Source organism: Sus scrofa, chromosome 10, assembly GCF_054392235.1.
Source record: "Sus scrofa isolate SSC_HxYL_T2T_F1_AM1 chromosome 10, Sscrofa_HxYL_maternal_Yorkshire_Landrace_v2.0, whole genome shotgun sequence".
In the NCBI taxonomy this organism is placed as follows: domain Eukaryota; kingdom Metazoa; phylum Chordata; class Mammalia; order Artiodactyla; family Suidae; genus Sus; species Sus scrofa.
The window spans coordinates 55,515,663-55,535,606 of NC_139392.1; the positions used below are offsets into that span (position 1 = coordinate 55,515,663).

General features: G+C 39.4%; 1 long non-coding RNA gene across 13 annotated transcripts in view; it reads right to left on the reverse strand.

Annotated features, from left to right (window-relative positions):
- Positions 1-19,944, reverse strand: part of LOC146399436 (uncharacterized) — a 244,054-nt gene that overhangs the window by 199,345 nt on the left and 24,765 nt on the right. For 2 of the 13 annotated variants that reach the window (XR_014817729.1, XR_014817728.1), the window contains exon 6: positions 10,444-10,753. The exons of the other annotated variants lie outside the window; for them this stretch is intronic. This is a non-coding gene — a long non-coding RNA (uncharacterized LOC146399436). Of the gene's footprint in view, positions 1-10,443; positions 10,754-19,944 lie in introns of those variants that run through there. 13 annotated transcript variants of the gene reach the window in all.

The window sequence follows — 19,944 nt, forward strand, 5'->3', positions numbered from 1 at the left end:
AAGTTACGGCTTTCTCATCAATGGACAGGGTCAAGTAACTGAAAGTTACATCCAGGAATTTATGTTCCCGGAAGGTCTATCATTCGATTGAAAGAAGTTTTCCTTGGATTTAATTTTCTGATAAGCAGGCCTTGAAAATATTCACGATGCTTTTGCCCATTTTATCCACTCAGAATCTCTATGCATATGTTACTTCACTTGCCCCCAGCTCTGAGGAGGAGGGAATTGCCAAATCTGCTGTTACCTACAGGTTCCTGTGTATTCCTAGAGTCACTGAGTTTCCACTTTTATGTCTGCAAGGAAGAGGGTGGTGCAGGGAGAGACAGGCAGTGAAGCCCAGGTCCTGCCAAGGTGGACAATGTGACAGAAGATCTGCATAAAGCTGAGGCCCCATAGGATAACAGCTGCTCAGTAAGAGTGAAAAAGAACTAAACGCCACCACACAGGAAGAGGACTGCATGCAAACCTGTCTACCCCATCCTTGGAACTAAAGGGAAGGCAGAGAAGGGGGACTCTCTCCTGCAGGTTAGTTCTCACCAGGTAACCTTCATTAGTGTTTAAGGTACCAATTCCTAGTGTTTAAATAGTCCAAAAAAATCTTAAGTGGAGAACCTAGCATAAAGGAGCTGCAGAAAGAATTGTTAGAGAAAATAAAGAAGAAACTATATTTAAGGAGGTAATGAAGGATTTCCCTGGTGGCTCAGCGGGTAAAGGATCCAGCGTTGTCACTGATATGGCACAGGTTTGATCCTTGGCCCAGGAACTTCCACATGCTACAGGTGTGCCCCACCAAAAAAAAAAAAAAAAAAAACCAAGAGAGAGAGATAATGGATGAGTGATTTTTCAGAATTACTGAAAGATACATCTTCAGATCATGGTGTTCAATGAAACCCAAGCAAACATGGAGTCAACAAAAATCACAGTGAAACATAAGAATGTCAGAGATGAAAAGAATTTTTAGGAGTTCCTGTTGTGGCTCAGTGGTAATGAACCCAACGAGTATCCATGAGGATGTGTGTTCGATCCCTGACCTCGCTCAGTGGGTTAAGTATCTGGCATTGCCATGAGCTGTGGTGTAGGTGGCAGACGGAGCTCGGATCCTCCATTGCTGTGGCTGTGTTGTAGGCAGGCAGCTGTAGCTCCAATTCAACCCCTAGCCTGGGAAAAGGAACTTCCATATGCCACACCAGTGGCCCTAAAAAGAAAAAAAAAAAAGGATTTTTTTAGAAAATAGCCAGAGAGAGAAGATAGATTATCTACAAAGAAATGGCAGTAGGACTGACGGCTGGCTTCTTGAGGTCCATCCACTGGAAGCCAGAAGACAACACACTGAAAGCAAAAAAGTAACCAGCAACTTGGAACTCTTGTTCCAGCACATATTCTTTTCAAATAAATATGGCAGAATCCAGGTGGGAAGTATGTGAGTTCACTATGACGTTCTTTCAACTTTGCTATGTGTCTGAAAATCTTCATGATAAAATATCAGAAAAATACTTTTCAAGAATGAGTTGCAATGAGGGCATTTTCAGATAAACACAAACACTGTAAGGACTGTACTTGAGGCAAAACGATTGTCTGAGATCAAAGGGATTTGATTCTTTAAAAATGATGAGCAGAGATACAGTAGCAGTAAATAGGCAAGTACATCTTTAAAAATTCACTGCCTAAAACTACTCTGGTTTGTGTCAGAAAACATTCTAGAGATAAAATACCACTGCAATAGTGTATAAGGGGACAGGGAGTGGGAGTGAATAGAATTTAAGCATTCTGAGGTCTTTTTTTTTCATCAGAGAATAACCAGGATACTGACTGACGAACTTTGATAAGCATATACATCAAGTTAGTTAGTTTTGATAGTGACCCAAAGGTAGAGAGAGCATAACTTCCAAACAACAACAGAATTAGAAAAAAAAAATGTAAAAGTAAGCAACAATTAAATCCAAAGGATATCAATAAAGAAGAATCTTCACCAAAAAAAAAGAAAAAAGAAAAGAGGAAAGGCAAGGGGACTAGAAAAACATGAGACAAAAAGGGAGTCCATAATAAAGGTCGATAGACTAAATAAAAACAATGAAAACAAAACTGAGGTTTTTGGAAAAATCAGAAGCCAGGTTATGCAGCTTGTAAGTGATGCACCTAAAATCAAAGGACATATAATGGCTGATAAACAAGGGAAAATACATACTAAGTAAACATACAACAAACAGAAGCTAAAGTAGCTATATAAACATCAGACAAAATAGTCACTAAGAGATGTTCAACATCACTAGTTAAGAAGTGCAAATCAGGAGTTCCCGTCGTGGCGCGGTGGTTAACGAATCCAACTAGTAACCTTGAGGTTGCGGGTTCCATCCCTGGCCTTGCTCGGTGGATTAGGGATCCAGCATTGCCATGAGCTGTGGTGTAGGTCGCAGACCCAGCTTGGATCTGTTGCTGTGGCTCTGGCGTAGGCTGGTGGTTACAGCTCTGATTCGACCCCTAGCCTGGGAACCTCCATATGCCGCAGGAGCGGCCCACGAAAAGGCAAAAAGACCAAAAAAAAAAAAAAAGTGCAAATCAAAACCACAATGAAGTATCACTTCATACCAGTCAGAATGGCCATCATCAAAAAGTCTATAAACAATAACTGCTGGGGAGGCTGTGGAGAAAAAGGAACCCTCCTACACTGTTGGTGGGAATGTAGGCTATCGAGAAGAGTATGGAGGTTCCTTAAAATACTAAATATAGAACTACCATATGATTCAGCAATCCCATTCTTGGGCATATATCCAGGGAAAAACCATAATTTTAAAAGATACTTGCACCCCAATGTTCACTGCAGCACTATTTACTATAGCCAAGACATGGAAGCAACCCTAAATGTCCATCAGCAGAAGAATGGATAAAGAGGATATACACACACACACATATACATATATATACACAGTGGAGTACCACTCACTTATAAAAAAAAGACTGAAATAATGCCATTTGCTACAACATGGACAGATCTAGAAATGATCATACTAAGTGAAATAAGTCAGACAGAAAATACAAATATCATATGAGATCACTAATATGTGGAATCTAATGAAAAATGATACATCAGAACTAACAAGACAGAAAGAGACTAAAAGATTTTGAAACCAAGTGTATGGTCACCAAAGAGGAAACATAGGGGGGAGGGATGAATCAGGGGATGGGGATTGCCATATGCAGACTCCTATATAGAAACTGGATAGATAACAAGGGGCTACTGTATAGTCCAGGGTGACCTACTTGATGCTGCGGAATAACCTATATGGGAAAAGAATCTGAAAAGGGATGTATGTCTGTATATGTGTAACTGGTTTACTTTGCTGTACACCTGATACTAATACAACTCTGTACATCAACTACACTCCCATAAAACTGATTTTTTTTAAAGTCACTAAAGCAGTAAGGTTTCTATTTCTAAAAGTAGAATGATGAATTGAACTTTCGTCACCAAACTTTGAAACGCTCAGATCAACAGTAATGACTCTTCAGACATGGTAACTTTGGGCTTTATCCTAACTCTCTATATCCCCATCTACCTTCATTTCCTGTCTTGACATAAGACATATCTGGAATCCTCACAAAATCTGGTCCCTCATTCTGAGTTCTCTGTCCCAGTTCTTCCACCCCTATTATAATAGCCTTGCCCTCTGGCTTTCTGGCTTTCCCCAAACCTATTCCACTGCCCCCCAACCCTCAAAACTCAACTTTTCTACCTCATCCTGGTGCTGGGGATTAGACAGATCCAGGTCTCTTCTTAACCTCTGAACCAATCGCAAAATAGGGTAAAACAGCTGGGATGCTTTTTCCTTAAAAGAGAAAGCTGCCTTTCCCAAATTCTTCTATTGAACATCTTTTCTGAATACAGTGGCCAAAGATATTTGTAACAATTTTTTTCCTCTTCTATCTTTTTTTTTTTTTTTTGGTCTTTTTAGGGCCGCACCTGTGGCATATGGAGGTTCCCAGGCTAGGGGTGGAATCGGAGCTACAGCTGCCAGCCTATGCCACAGCCACAGCAACTTGGGATCTAAGCTGTGTCTGCGACCTACACCACAGCTCACGGCAATGCTGGATCCTTACTTAACCCACTGAGCAAGGCTAGGGGTCAAACCCGTGTCCTCATGGATACTAATCCCTGACGGGAACTCCAGTAATGATATTTTGAATAGTTGTCCTTTGAGAATGACCAACAATTAGTCTATCTCACAAAGCATGTCACATGAGAGTGATTAGTGATTAACTGAGCAATAGACTGGAATGCTCCTTCCATGCATACTGACCTAAAAGAAGCATGGGGCAGATTCTGACCTGTTGGGGAAAAAATGGAGGGAGTGAAGGCTAGAGGTGACAGAAAGAGCCAAAGAGAATAAGGACAAAACAGAGTTTACTCACTTTTTAGCCTGGATTGACCCTAAAAATGTTAACAGATTATTGTTGTTGGACCTTTACCAAAACCTGTCAGAGAAAATGAGGAAATAAGTTGATCCCCAAAAGTACAAACCCCTTTTTCTTTTTTCAAAAGGGCAGAGGGCAGACATTGATTAATATTGAATTTCTATGTTTTTTCTCTAAAACACTTTTAGCCAAAGGAGAAAGGCCTCAACTCTAATAGATCCTAAGTCAAAAGAGCTTCTCTTTGGCCACAAGTATTAATTCACTTTCTAGCTAGACAGAGAAAGCATAAACAAGAAGAAATGCTAAATTAAAAGGAGAGATATACAAGAGATATTACAAGACCAAAAGCAAAGGTCAAAAGAATTACATACCCAAGAAATGCTAAAAAAATATACAGGCTGATAGGAGTTCCCACTGTGGCACAGCGGAAATGAACCTAAGTAGTAACCATGAGGTTGTGTGTTCAATCCCTGGCCTCAATCAATGGGTTAAGGATCCGACGTTACCATGAGCTGTGGTGCAGGTCGCAGACGTGGCTTGGATCCCGCATTGCTGTGGCTTGGATCCCTCATTGCTGTGGCTGTGGCATAGGCCAGGAGCTGCAGCTCTGATTAGACCCCTAGCCTGGGAACCTCCATATGCCATGGGTGTAGCCCTAAAAAGCAAAGAAATAAAAAATAAAATAAAAAATGGGCTGATTTTATTACTATAGCATTCATTTCAGTGATGAAGATAAGTGAAGGCAAAGAAAAAAGCCCCATAGAAGCTCCTCTGAATAAGCACCTGGAAGCATGGGGAGAATCCGATAGAAAAAGAATGAACAAAATGTTGCATAAACAGACAGTTGCCTCATTTGCTCAGCCCACCACCCTGTTGCTAGGGGAGAATAACACTGTGGGAGTGAGTCAGGCCAGATAGGAGAGAACAGGAGACATCCTATCTCTGCTAAGTCAGCTGTAGAGATAATGCAGCACAGACACTGGAGACTCATGGAATGGGAGCTGATGAGACAGGGGGGGAAGAATGCATCCCAGCTCCCACTCTGTAGCCACATCAAAGAGTGCAAGGATTAGCAAAAATGCCCAACCCATTACGCAAGCCATCCTGGATACCCAGAATCTAATCCAGTTGATGAGTTTATTCAGGCCAGGGTTTTTTTGTTGTTTTTTTTTTTTTTTTTTTTTTTTGGTCGACTTGGTACTAAATGTTCAAATGACTTTTCACCAGGGAAGCAAAACAGAAAAACAGTCTTTCTACAGCACCCTCATCAACATTTTCCAGTGGTAATAAAGCAATCCTAAAACTCTGCTAATTCCTTAACATAAAATCATGACCACCAAAGACCAAATCATAATTCCAGACTTCTTTCTCTCTAGATGAAGACTCTTGGTTATCTGGGCTCTTTGAGAACTGTCCAACCTAGGCACTTATTTTCAATCCCAGAAATCAAAGGATAGGTACACTGCTCCCTCTACTGGTTTGCAATTGCAGTTTAACCTCAGATTTAACTGTAGGTGAGTTTAACCTCAGAATTCTCAGCCTTTTAGCTAGATTTCTTGCTCCAGTGACTAAGAAATAGAAGCACGATGGAAGTTTCCTAAAGTTAACCTTAACCAAAGATGTACAGAACCTTTGGCAAACATCACATTCAAGAGTTAATATAGGAGTTCCCGTAGTGGCACAGTGGTTAACGAATCTGACTAGGAACCATGAAGTTGCAGGTTCAATCCCTGGCCTTGCTCAGTGGGTTGAGGATCCGGCGTTGCTATGAGCTGTGGTGTATGTTGCAGATGCAGCTCGGATCCCGAGTTGCCAGTGGCTCTAGTGTAGGCCAGCGGCTATAGCTCCGATTGGACCCCTAGCCTGGGAACCTCCATATGCCGCGGGAGCGGCCCTAGAAATGGCAAAAAGACAAGAAAAAAAAAAAAAGTTAATATACACATTTAAACTCTAAAAAATAAGTTCTACTCATTTATTTTTACTGATATTTGCTGGAATACTGAAATTTTCTGATGTTGATGACCCTGGAGAATCAAGGACTGGAAAGGAAATTTAAGAAAGGAAAATAATAATAGAACCAATTCAGATGTTTCATTCCTACTATCGCTCCTCTCAATACTTGCAGAATCTTCGCCACCCCATTCTTCCATCAAATATACAAACACATATAGTGTCTACCTCCAATTTCTCTGAACTCCCAGAAAAGAATATAGATATACAGATTTTTGAAGTAAAAGTGGAAATATTGCAGTGTCCCTGGTTCTTGAAAACTAGTAGGCATGATGGCAGTGCTCTAAGGCTGCCAGCAATTGAATTCCTCTTACACATCTGTTACTCAGCTTAATGGTGATTTCCCCCTTATTGATGACCTAGTAAGTGGTCCAAAGCTGATGTCTTGGACTCTCTCTTCCAAGGTTGCAATTAAACCCCTATGATGTGTTCAACCAAACTCATTCATTTAATCATCTGGTAAATATTTACTGAGCATCTTTAGTGTGTCAGGCAATGTTCTAGGTGCTGCAGATGTAACAGTAAACAGATGGCTTCAGCCTGTTTCTTTGAAAAGACATGAGCCAATTTAGGAAGTTTCCACTCATTCTCCTTTATCTCAATAAGTTTGTATACCCCCACATATACTAGATCAAAGTCCAAATCTGAATCTTTCTTTGATCAACTTGGGCCAAGAGGCTCCCATCAATTCTGATTTTTCTGAAATGCTCTGCTATTAAGCCACTATACATTCCCTACTTAGACATGTACTGATGTACAGCTGTATGCCAGCAAACTGGACATTACTCATGTCGGTTACTGCTTTGAGTAAGTATCTAAAGATTTCACTGTCATTTGACTTTTCACATGTATCTGTGTTTTTTCTTCAACTAAATTAAAAGTTCTTTGAAGCAACAAACACAACCTGACACTGCATTAATAAGAAGTCTTAAAAGGATATAAAAAGAAAATCATATTTAACAACTCATCTTTTTGAAAATAACATTACATTGAATACAGTCCATCAGCAGAGTCTTATATCCTATTAAAAGTAAATTGGTTATTAATCAAAATTAGATGTTTTATGTTAGGATAGTAATTGAAATCCTCAGGGCAATTTCTAAGAAAATAATTTGTAAAACATAGTAAAAGAAACAACAGCAAGAGAACTTAAGTGGCATGTCAGAATATATTTAACACAAAAGAAGGCAATGAGTAAATACAGGAACAAAAACTATGTAAGATATACAGATAATATGGAGTTCCTGTTGTGGATCAGTGGGGTAAGAACTAAACAGTCTCTGCGAAGATGTGGGTTTCACCCCTGGCCTGGCTCAGTGGGTTAAGGATTCAACATTGCCACAAGCTGCAGAATAGGTTACAGATGTGACTCAGATCCTGTGTTACTGTGGCTATGGTGTAGGCCTCAGCTGTACCTCCAATTTGACCCCTAGCCTGGGAACTTCCATATGCTGCAGGTGTGGCTGTTAAAAATAATAATAATAATAATTAATAAATAAATAAAGATATATAGAAAATAAATAACAAACGATAGGCATAAATCCTACTTTACCAGTAATTATATTAAATATAAATGGACTAAACATTTCAATCAAAAAGCAGTTATTGGCAGATGAGATTTTTTTTTAATGATCCAACAACGTCTAAAAGAGATAGTTTTGATTCAAAGTTGCAAACAGATTAAAAATTTAAAAATGGAAAAATATGGAGTTTCCACTGTGGCTGAGCAAGTTAAGAACCTGACATAGTGTCTGTGAGGATGCAGGTTTGATCCCTGGCCTTTCTCAGTGGGTTAAGAATCCAGCACTGCCACAAGCTGTGGTGTGGGTCACAGAAGTAGCTTGGATCTGGCATTGCTATGGCTATGGTGTAGGCCAGCAGCTGCAGCTCCAGTTCAACTCCTGGCCCCTGGGAACTTTCATATGCCATGGATATGGCCCTGAGACGAAAAGAAAAATAAATAAAAAATAAAATAAAAATGGGAAAGATATACCATGCAAAAGAGAGCTAGAGTCCTATACTAATATCAGATAAAATAGAGTAGAAATAGATGAAACACAGACTAAAAAAACAACAGAAAGAAATACAAAATTGACATACCTTTAGCTAGACTGATCAAGGGAAAAAAAGAGAAGATGCAATTTACTAAAATCAGGAATGAAAGAACCCTATAGAAACTCTCAACAATTATATGTGAACAAATTAAATAACCTAGATGAAAGGGGAAACTTCCTAGAAAGACACAAACTATCAAAACTGAAAAAGAAATAGGAGTTCCCGCCATGGCTCAGCTGAAACAAATCCGACTAGGAACCATGAGGTTGCAGGTTCGATCCCTGGCCTCGCTCGGTGGGTTAAGGATCTGGCGTTGCTGTGAGCTGTGGTGTGAGTCGCAGATGTGGCTCTGATCTGGCATTGCTGTGGCTGTGGCGCAGGCTGGCAGCTGTAGCTTCGATTCGACCCCTAGCCTAGGAAACTCCATATGCCTTGGGTGCGGCCCTAAAAAGACAAAGAGACCCCCACCCCAAAAAAAAAAAAACTAAAAAAGAAATAGAAAATCTGAATACACAAGACTTAAATTAGTAAATGAAACTCTTTCTGCAAAGAAAAGACAAGACTCAAACTGATCTACAGATTCAACATAATTTCTTTCATAATCCTAGTTAGCTACCTTGTGTTTAGGAAATTGACAAGCTGATGATCCTAAGACTCAAATGGACATGCAAGGGACCCAGAACAACCAAAATAATACTGAAATAAAGCAAAGTTAGAGAACTCACATTCCCAACTTCAAAATTCACTCCAAAGTTACAGTAGTAAAAACTAAACATACAGACAAATGGGATAAATAGGTCCATGCATCGACAGCCTTCCTTGGTTTATATATCAGAAATAAAACCATTTATATAGCCAATTGGTTTTCGACAAGAGTGCTGAGACCATTCACTGGAGAAAGAAGGCTATCTTCAACAAATGATCTTGGATCACCAGATATCAGATATTCATGGGTGAAAGAATAAAGTTGGACCCTTACCACACATAATGTACAAAAATTGACTAAAAGGGGATCGATGTCCTAAAGAGCTAAAACCATAAAACTCTTAGAAGAAAATCTTCTAAGAGGGGACCTCTTTATGAACTTGGATTTAACAATGTATTCCTCAATATGACACCAAAACCAGGAGCAAAAAAAAGAAAAAGTAGGTATTTTGGACTTCATCGAAATTAAAAACTTTTACGCATCAAGAACATTATTAAGAAACTGAAAAGACAATGTTCAGAATGCAAGAAAATGTTTGCAAGTCACATATATCAGATAAAGGTTTCAGTATGTGGAATAAAAGAACTCCTACAACTCAACAATAAAACAACAGGAGTTCCCGTCGTGGCGCAGTGGTTAACAAATCCGACTAGGCACCATGAGGTTGCAGGGTCGATCCCTGGCCTTGCTCAGTGAGTTAAGGATCCGGTGTTGCCGTGAGCTGTGGTGTAGGTTGCAGACGTGGCTCGGATCCTGCGTGGCTGTGGCTGTGGCGTAGGCCGGTGGCTACAGCTCTGATTAGACCCCTAGCCTGGGAACCTCCATATGCCACAGGAGCAGCCCTAGAAAAGGGAAAAATAAAATAAAATAAAATAAAATAAAATAAAATAAAATAAAATAAAATAAAATAAATAACAAACAACTGAATTAAAGAATGTTCAAAGGGCTTGAATAAACATATTCCCAAAGAAGACATACAAATGGCCCACAAGCACATGAGAAAATGCTAACATCATTAGGCATCATGGATATGCAAATTGAAACCACAAAGAGATACCACTTCACACACACAAGGATGACTGTAATCAAAAAAGATAGATAATAACAAGTGTTGGCAAGGATGTGGAGAAATTTGAACTGGCATACATTGCTGGAGGGACTATAATGCGGTGTAGCCAGTTTGAAAACCACCTTGGCAAAAATAAAAATAAAAACAGAGTTGCCATATGACCCAGCAATTCCACTTCTAGTTGCAACTTTAGGAGAAATCAAAATGTATTTCCATACAAGAAATTGTACACAGATGTTCACAGCAGCATTAGTCATAATAACCAAAAAGTAGAAGCAATGCAGCCATCCTTCAACAGATAAATGAATCAATGAAAAACGTGTATATTCATACAATAGAATATTCTTCAGTCATTAAAAGGAACAAAGTATTGATATATACCACAACACGGATGAAAACATTACACTAAATGAAACATCACATATTGTTCTTTTTAAAGATATCTTGTCTGTTCTGGGTTCCTTGGATTTCCATGACTCTTAGGATCATCAGCTTGGCCATTTCTGCAAATAGAATAGATTTCATAGAAATGAAATCCATTTTGCAAATAAGCAAATCTATAGAGACTGAAAGTAGATTAGTGGTTGTCAAGGGCTCAATGAGTTGTCAGGGGGAATGGAAAATGACCACTAATGAGTGCACGATTTCCTTTTGGGGTGATGAAAATATTCTGAAATTAGCTAGTGGTAATGGTTATGCAACTCTGTAAATGTGCTTAAAACCACTGAATTGTAAACTTTGTAAGAGTGAATTTTATGGTATATGAATATATAGTATATTTCAATAAAACTGTCATTTTCAAAAATCTAGCCCATCCTAGAAAAGTGGGATGGTGCAGCTATTATATTGATTTTTCTTTCCAGCCCTCACAATTTATAGCAAGATGCCTTGTATGTAAAAGTACCAAAAATACACATGTATATGAGTCCATATTATTTTGCATTGTTCATGAAATGCTCCAAATATTAGCTGGAGTTACTCAAGGAGTTCAAACTCCTTGAGGCAGGAGTTCCCGCTGTGGCTCAGTGGAAATGAATCTGACTAGTATCCATGAGGACACAAGTTTGATCCCTGGCCTCGCTCAGCAGGTTAAGGATCCAGCGCTGCCATGAGCTGTGGTGTAGGTTCCAGACTTGGCTCAGATCTAGCGTTGCTGTGGTGTAGGTCAGCAACTACAGCTCCAATTTGACCCCTAGCCTGGGAATCTCCATATGCCGCAGGCATGGCCCTAAAAAGACAAAAAAAAAAAAAAAAAAAAAAAAAAAAATACTCCTTGAGGCAAAGCCAACGTCTTAGATTTCACCACTGTTAAACACTGCATCGTGATTACATTGAGCCTGGAAAAACACTGGGTAGAAATGCTCAACATCTTGATCCACCTGTAACTCATGATTGTCCAGGAGGCCACCCTCTCCTGGGAGGAATCTGGAGCCAGACTTCTAAGTTAAATCCAACCTCTATGACTTAACAACATATGGTCTTGGATGAGTAACTTAACCTCTCTGAGCCTTGTTTTCCTCATCTGTAAGGACAGAATTAATGGTAACAGTAACCATCTTCTAAGGCTGTGTGACTTGAAGTGTATTGAGCATTTACATGGCTGTATTATTCATTCATAGAGCTGCTTGATATTCACTGAGCACTGATTTTAATGCTCTGCCTTCAGAGGACAAAGTAGAAGAAAGGCATGTAAACAAATCAATGCAGTGAAGTGCTCTCAGGCTCTGAAAAGACATCCAAAGGACATGACAGGGGTTCCCAAGGGGTAAGAGACACTGTGTGTATGTGGGATGGAGCAGGGGCACGGGATATCCGAGAAGGTTTTATGAAAGAAGTACCACTAGAACAGAGCATTTATTTAACTTAAAAAAAAAAAATCTTTTTGCTATTTCTTGGGCCCCTCCCACGGCATATGGAGGTTCCCAGGCTAGGGGTCGAATCAGAGCTGTAGCCACCGGCCTATGCCAGAGCCACAGCAACGCAGGATCCGAGCCGCGTCTGCGACCTACACACCACAGCTCACGGCAACGCCGGATCATTAACCCACTGAGCAAGGCCAGGGTCCGAACTGCAATCTCATGGTTCCTAGTCGGATTCATTAACCACTGCACCACGACGAGAACTCCTATTTAACTTAAAAAATTTTTATTCATTCCTCAGGTTGAGAGAAATAGGGAAATAGGTCACTCCAAACAGAGAGAGGGAGAGAGAAGAGGAAAGCATCGTCTGTTCAGGAGGCTGTGATTAGCTCAGCATAACAGGAACAGCTCCAAGATGAGGTGCAGCACAGAAAAGGCTAGTGAAACAGGAGCCAAATCAGAGAAGTCTTTGTTTTCCCCCCAACGAGGGCAGACCAACTACCTGGCAAGCGGGAATCACCCCAACCCCACAGAGGCATTTTCTTTGGTTCGTTTCGTATCCAAAGGTCACAGAGCAAAAGAGAGGAAAGAATAAACTTTTTTTTTTTTATTGCCGAAATCTTTTTTTTTTTTTTTTTTTTTATTTTCCCACTGTACAGCAAGGGGGTCAGGTTATCCTTACATGTATACATTACAATTACATTTTTTCCCCCACCCTTTGTTCTGTTGCAACATGAGTATCTAGACATAGTTCTCAATGCTATTCACTTTTAAGCCTGCTTGAGTATTTCCAAAGTATCCTGGCAATGTTAGAGCTGCCAAGGCCAGTCATTCCTTGATCGGTTATCACTAAGCACCCAGAGGCGACAGGACAATCATTAGCAGTGGCAAGTTTCCTTGATAAATGCATCCGCACTTTGCATAATTCCCAGTTTCCCTTGCGTGCTCCCAGCATGCACTACTCCTACGCTGGGCACCAGAGGCTAAAGCAAGATGGCAGCTCCCAGAGGAAGGCCTTCAATTACCTTCAACAAGCATCTGGGCATAAGCCCCCGTCCTAGGTGATTATGGCCACAGGTTAAACTAGCGGTTCCTCCTAATTAATAGCTTGGAGTATTGAAGAAACCAGAAGTGACCACAACTCTCCAAGTTTTTGGAAAAGCCCAGCTGGCTGAGTGTCAGCCTTCTGTTAGGCCAAACCTTGGTGTGTTGTTTAACCACATCACCCTTTCCTGGAATCTGGCCCTTTGGCTGACACTCTTCTGTGGAGACAGAGTGTCCCTCTTGTGGTTCACAAATACCATTTAAGCTTTTCTTCTGCCTCAGCATTCCCGTTTCTTATCCTGTCGGCTTCTTCCAATCCATTCTTCTCTTCCCTCAGAAATAGGCTGAGTCTTTTCTCATCCATTGTTTTAGTTTATTTTCTTCAGATTTATTTTTCTTTTCCTTCAAAACACCCTGTATCCCTTCCTTTCCCTGCTCCTTGATTTATCTGTTTCTCTCCGTTCCTCTGCCCTCCTCCCTTTTTCTTTCACTTTCTGTCCTTCTTTGATTTTTAATTGACCTCAGATGCAAACAAATAGATTAATTATGGTGTTATGTTTCATGATCATTTCAGCAGGTTCCATGCATGGCCTTCTTTTAGTTGGTTCATGTTTTTTCTAATTATTTCCTTTAGTAATGTAGCAAGCACTAGTGAATCTAACAACCACTGAAAAAAAATGGGGGAATCTTACAAAATCCTACAGCAAAAGCTTTGGTAGCCTTTTACTCCATCCCCTGGCTCCCCCACCCATGGTGACCACCATGACAAATCCTGACCATCATTCCTTCTTTTATTTTAATACAGTTTTATTGTTTCTACATACAGTTCTGCAAAAAAAAATCTTAAGCTAATTTTTTAATTTTATGAAGTGCTGTATCTATTTTTTTCCTTTGTTTGCCTTACTTAATAGAGGTTTTCTAATTTTGAAATAAGTTCAAACTTACAAAAAACTTTCAAGGATAGTACAGCAAACTCCTATACAGCCTTACTGATATATATTATTTATATATTATTTATGCATTTGTTTATAGAGAATTCTTACTCCCCAACTCATTTGAAAATAGGTTGCATATATCTTGCCTCTTTGCCCCATAACACATCAGCGTGTTTTCTAAGAACAAGGAGGATCTCTTACATAACTACAAATGAGGAAATTTAACACTGACACTATACCTACATTTTACCAGCAGTCCATTTTTAAGTTTTGTCAACTGTCCCAATAATAGAATTTGTTTAATACAAAAATCTGATCCAGAATTGCACATGGTATTCAGTTGTGTGTCTCTGGTCTTCTTTAATCTCAAACATTTCTTCCAATATTCTTTGCTCTTCATGACATTTAATATTTGTCTGATATTTTATTAACATCACTCAACTTGGGTTCTCCCGATGTTTCTTTTTGATGGCATTCCAAATAGACATTTTGGCAGGAATACTATAGAAGTGATGCTATGTGCTATGTTCTCAGTAAGTCACCTCCAGAGGCCCCCTCATTGGTGACATTAGCTTTGATCCCTTGGTTACAGTGCTTCCCTGTTTATCCAGATGATACGTTTGCATATATTCTTTAAGAAATTACTATTTCACCTAATTACACTGCTAAGATTCACCCACACTGATGCATGTCACTTTTTCTCTCTTGCTTTCTTTTTTTTTTTTTTTTTTTTGGCTTTTTTTGTTGTTGCTGTTGTTGCTATTTCTTGGGCCGCTCCCGCGGCATATGGAGGTTCCCAGGCTAGGGGTTGAATCGGAGCTGTAGCCACCGGCCTACGCCAGAGCCACAGCAACACAGGATCCGAGCCGCGTCTGCAACTTACACCACAGCTCACGGCAACCCCGGATCCTTAACCCACTGAGCAAGGCCAGGGACCGAACCCGCAACCTCATGGTTCCTAGTCGGATTCGTTAACCACTGCGCCACGACGGGAACTCCTCTCTTGCTTTCTATTCCACACCCACACACACACACAATTTTATCTTCTTTCTTCCTGTCTTTCATTTTCCAGCCATATTCTTACTCAAAATCAAATTAGAAGTATACGACTCCTAGCTGAAGTATGTACCTTCTCTTGTTCAATCACCCCAAAGAGTGTTGCATAATGTGCCGAAGATATGTGTTGTTCTGAAAGTAGGTGGCTTAGCAAAGAAGCAAAACCCAAAGAGATCAAAAAGGGGCCCTTCACCTTTCACTCACCCAACCAACCTGTCGACATTTTATTAACTGAGTAACTATTACGTTCCCAACACCATACCTGACTAGAAAGGGACCTATAAAATACAAAGCCACAAAGGGCCTAAAAACCCAATGCTCCCCCACCAACAGTGCACCACAGACAACTTTCTCACGCTTCAAGGTTCAGCTCAAATGTCACCTTCTCCGTAAAGCTACCCATCCCTGCACCCACCATAAGTACATAACTCAGAACCTACTACTTCCCAAGCACAGTATTAACATGCTTTCCTCACAGCACTTCTGGAAGGTAGGTGTTACTATCATCATTTCTCCTATAAGGAGACTGAGACTTCAGTTTCTAAATGACTTGGATATTGTCACATAGCTGTTTTCGGACAGAGCCAGAAGTGGCACCCAAGCCTGACTTCAAAATCAGTGAGATTTACCTTCTCTCTGTTCCAAAATGCATCCTAAAGGAGTTGGTGCTTTTTCCTTAAACGTCTCATAGTCTTGTTTATAGCTCAGGTACAGTAAGTAGCATCCTGGCATTGATTTTGAGCTACTTAAGGCTAACAATTAAGTCCTACTCAACTCTGAGTCCCTAGACTTCAGCAGAGTAACTGCAAATACAGTCAACCTTCATTATTCATAAATTTTCTATTTGACAATTTAATAAAATGTATTTGTCATCCCCAAATCAACAATAGGGGCATTTTTGTGAACATGCAGAAGATGAAAATTTTGTCACCCAACTTAAACAATGCCAGCTGAGATCCAACAAGAGACCATATGCTGCCATCTTGTTTCTGCTCTTACACTGTGTCCTTCTGTGGTCTAATACAAAGTTTTCCACAACTTTGTGCTTTTTGTTGGTGATTTTGTTGGTGTTTAAAATGACCCCCAAGCATTGTGCTGAAGTGCCATTCAGTGTTCCTAAGTGCAGGAAGGCTGTGATGTGCCTTACAGAGAAAGTATGTGTATCAGATAAGCTTCCTTCAGGCATGAATTTTAGAGCTGTTGGCTGTGAGTTCAGTGTTAATAAATCAACAATATATTACAGTCTCCTTAAATAAAAACATAAATAAAATAAATTTACGTATTGACTGATTTACAGAAATGCTGTGACCAGAGACTCTTAGGACCTTAACACTGTATTTTCCCAAAGAGTAATGGTTTAGTATTACTAATTCAGTGTTCTTGGTGACTTTGGAGAACATAACAATTAGTAATGTAATAACAATTAGTAATAAGAACCAACTGCAGTACGTGACACAGAAATGTCTGATGAAAAGATGAAGGAAAGAAGACATCTGTTGGAGAAACAAAAAGCTGCTTCATGAACCCACATGAAGCCAAATATATATAGATTTTATACGGATATGATCAGTATCCATACTGATACTGAAAACAGATTATCATACAATAAAGAGAACATACAAGGGGGAAGAGGTGATGAATGTACGTTTCCTACTCAATAGGAAGAAAATGCTCCATGACAATTTCCTTCCAAAAGAATGAATATTTATTATGCAAATTCAAGCATATCTGGCTGCCCTGAATACTCCACAATTAATAACTTTTCTCTTTGTATCTCATTGAGCACATTAAACACTCTGTTATGTTTTACATTTTCCAATACATAATAACACATTGTTTAACCACAAGTGTCTTCAAGGGCCCACTATAATTCTTTTCCAAATTCTTTATTACTACTTTTTCCTTACTAAAAAAATGGTGTAATTATCTCCATTTCTTTTTTAAAATGCACTAGATTATTTATCTTTGATCTCTTCATAAGCCAAGGAGAGGAGACCTTCCAATTGACTTTGTAAAGCAGATTCTACCCTGTTGCATGATGGAAGAGGGCCTGACCTGACAGTTCCTTATCCATATGATTGTGGTGAAAGCAGACATAACATTATGGCTCAAACAGAACAAAGATGAGCTTACAAAGTACATGGTTTAAAGAATTCCAGAGCTTTGGGACACAGATCTCTTTTTTCAAGACACAAATCTCATGTAACCATAATCATGATTGGTGGTGAGGAAGTTTAAAAACAGAGTGTCCCCCAAACCCTCCAGACTTAGTTACGCCACAGCTAAATCAGGTGATTCCAACACATGATTCACATCCCACAAAAAAAATGAAATGTTTACAAAAATAAGACTCCCAAAAGACAAAGTAGCCTTTTCTCAAAATTCATTCAAATTTTTAAGCCAATCTTTCTATGTTTTGTTTGCCATAACTACCATGTTTCCTATTCGAAAATAAAAGGTTTATACAAACACACACACACACAGTTTTCACATCTAAGTTTTAGCATTCCGACATATTCTAAATGCAACTTTGCCTTAGTAGATGTAGGTCATAAGTCAAGACTATTACTATAGTGATGTGTACATACAGAGAGTTTTTATTATGAAAATTTTCAACAATAAACAAAAACGGGAGAAGAAATTGCATAGCAAACTCCCATACATCAATCTCTCAGCTTCAAAAATTAGAGATATGGGAGGGGGAGGGAGTGGGAGGGATCAGGAGCTTGGGCTTATCAGACACAACTTGGAATAGATTTACAAGGAGATCCTGCTGAATAGCATTGAGAACTTTGTCTAGATACTCATGTTGCAACAGAACAAAGGGTGGAGAAAAAAATGTAATTGTAATGTATACATGTAAGGATAACTTGATCCCCTTGCTGTACAATGGGAAAATAAAAAATTTTTAAAAAATTAGAGATATTAGTTAGCAATTGTATTTTTAAGTGCAAAGAAAAAATCACACAGTATACTTTTTCCTGCCTTCAACTCTGGAAACAATATCACCACCAAGAACAACACTGTAATATATGAGCTGTTTGACCTGCAAACACATTAAATTTTGACCTGCAATGCCTAGGGGAGTATCTGCATAGAGCAATTTTCCTAAATCCCTTGTATAATAAAATTGATGTTAAAAATTCATGTTGAGAGAGTTCCCATCATGGCACAGTGGTTAACAAATCCGACTAGTAACCATGAGGACACAGGTTCAATCCCTGGCCTTGCTCAGTGAGTTAAGGATCTGGCATTGCCATGAGCTGTGGTGTGGGCTGCAGACGCGACTTGGATCTGGTGTTGCTGTGGCTCTGGTGTAGGCTGGCGGCTGCAGCTCAGATTGGACCCCTAGCCTGGGAACCTCCATATGCCCCAGGAGCGGCCCTAGAAAAAGGCAAAAAGACCAAAAAAAAAAAAAAAAAAAATGTTGACTAGAACATCTGATATTTTAAAAAAGATTTATGTCATAAAGCTATGCATTTTCATTTAGTAAATTTGCAATTTCAATCACACGAATTTGCATATGGGCGAGTACTTTATGGTATTATGAAATAATTGGTCATTTTCTAGGTACGATAACAGTATTATGGCTAAGGAGGTGTATTATTTAAGGAGATGCATTAATGAAGTATTTGAGGGAGAAATGTTATGATGTCTGCAATTTGCTTTTGAAATGATTCAGAAAACTGTATCTCTGTGTGTGTGTGTGTGTGTGTGTGTTTAGATCCAGGGTTGGCAAAATTTTTCTGTAAAGGACCAGATAGTACCAGTTTTAGGTTTTGCAGACCAAAGACAAAATCAAGGATATTTTGTAGATAACTGTATAACTAGTTAAAATGTTGCTGCTTAACAATGTAAAAACCTTTATTTTTTTATTTATTTTTTATTTTTTTGTCTTTTTGCCTTTTCTAGGGCCATTCCTGCAGCATATGGAGGTTCCCGGGCGAGGGGCCTAATCCGAGCTGTAGCCACTGGCCTGCGCCACCGCAGGAACACGGGATCTGAGCCGCATCTGCGACCTATACCACAGCTCACGGCAACGCCAGATCCTTAACCCACTGAGCAAGGCCGCAACCTCATGGTTCCTAGCCGGATTCGTTTCCACTGCACTACAACGGGAACTCCTAAAAACCTTTAATTCTGGGTTGTACTAAAACAAGTGATGAGCTGGATTTGGCCTTGGCCTTAGTTTGCCAACTTCTTGAATACAGACAGATAGAAACATAGATATATATAGGTAGTCATAGATAGGGCAAGTGTGAGAAAACATTAACAACTGTGGAATCTAAGTAGAGGGTACAAGGATGTTCACTGTCATAGTCTTTCATATTTTCTGAATGTCTAAAGAGTTTCATGATAAAAAGTTGGGGAAAATGCAAATATTTAAAAACATAATGAAAATATCAGCCACAATACAAGCACCTAGAGGTGAACATCATTAACATCTCTTAAAGTAGCTTTTATTTTTAGTTCCTGGAATGTGTGTTTTTTCCAACTATAATGAAATCCTACTCCATATAGTTTTATAGCCTGCCATTTTCATTCACCATTTATTCATAAGCATTTTCACATGTCATCACCACATAATGGACACATATTATTCTATTGCATAAGTGTTTTAAGAAGTTCTAACTATTTCCCAATTACTGAACATTCATTTCCAGTTCTTCACCCATACAAATAAGAACTTGGGGTTTTGTGGGGTTTTTTTTCTATTTTTTTTTCAGGGCTGCACATGCAGCATATGGAAGTTGCAGGCTAGGGGTCAAATCAGAGCTGCAGCTGCTGGCCTACGCCACA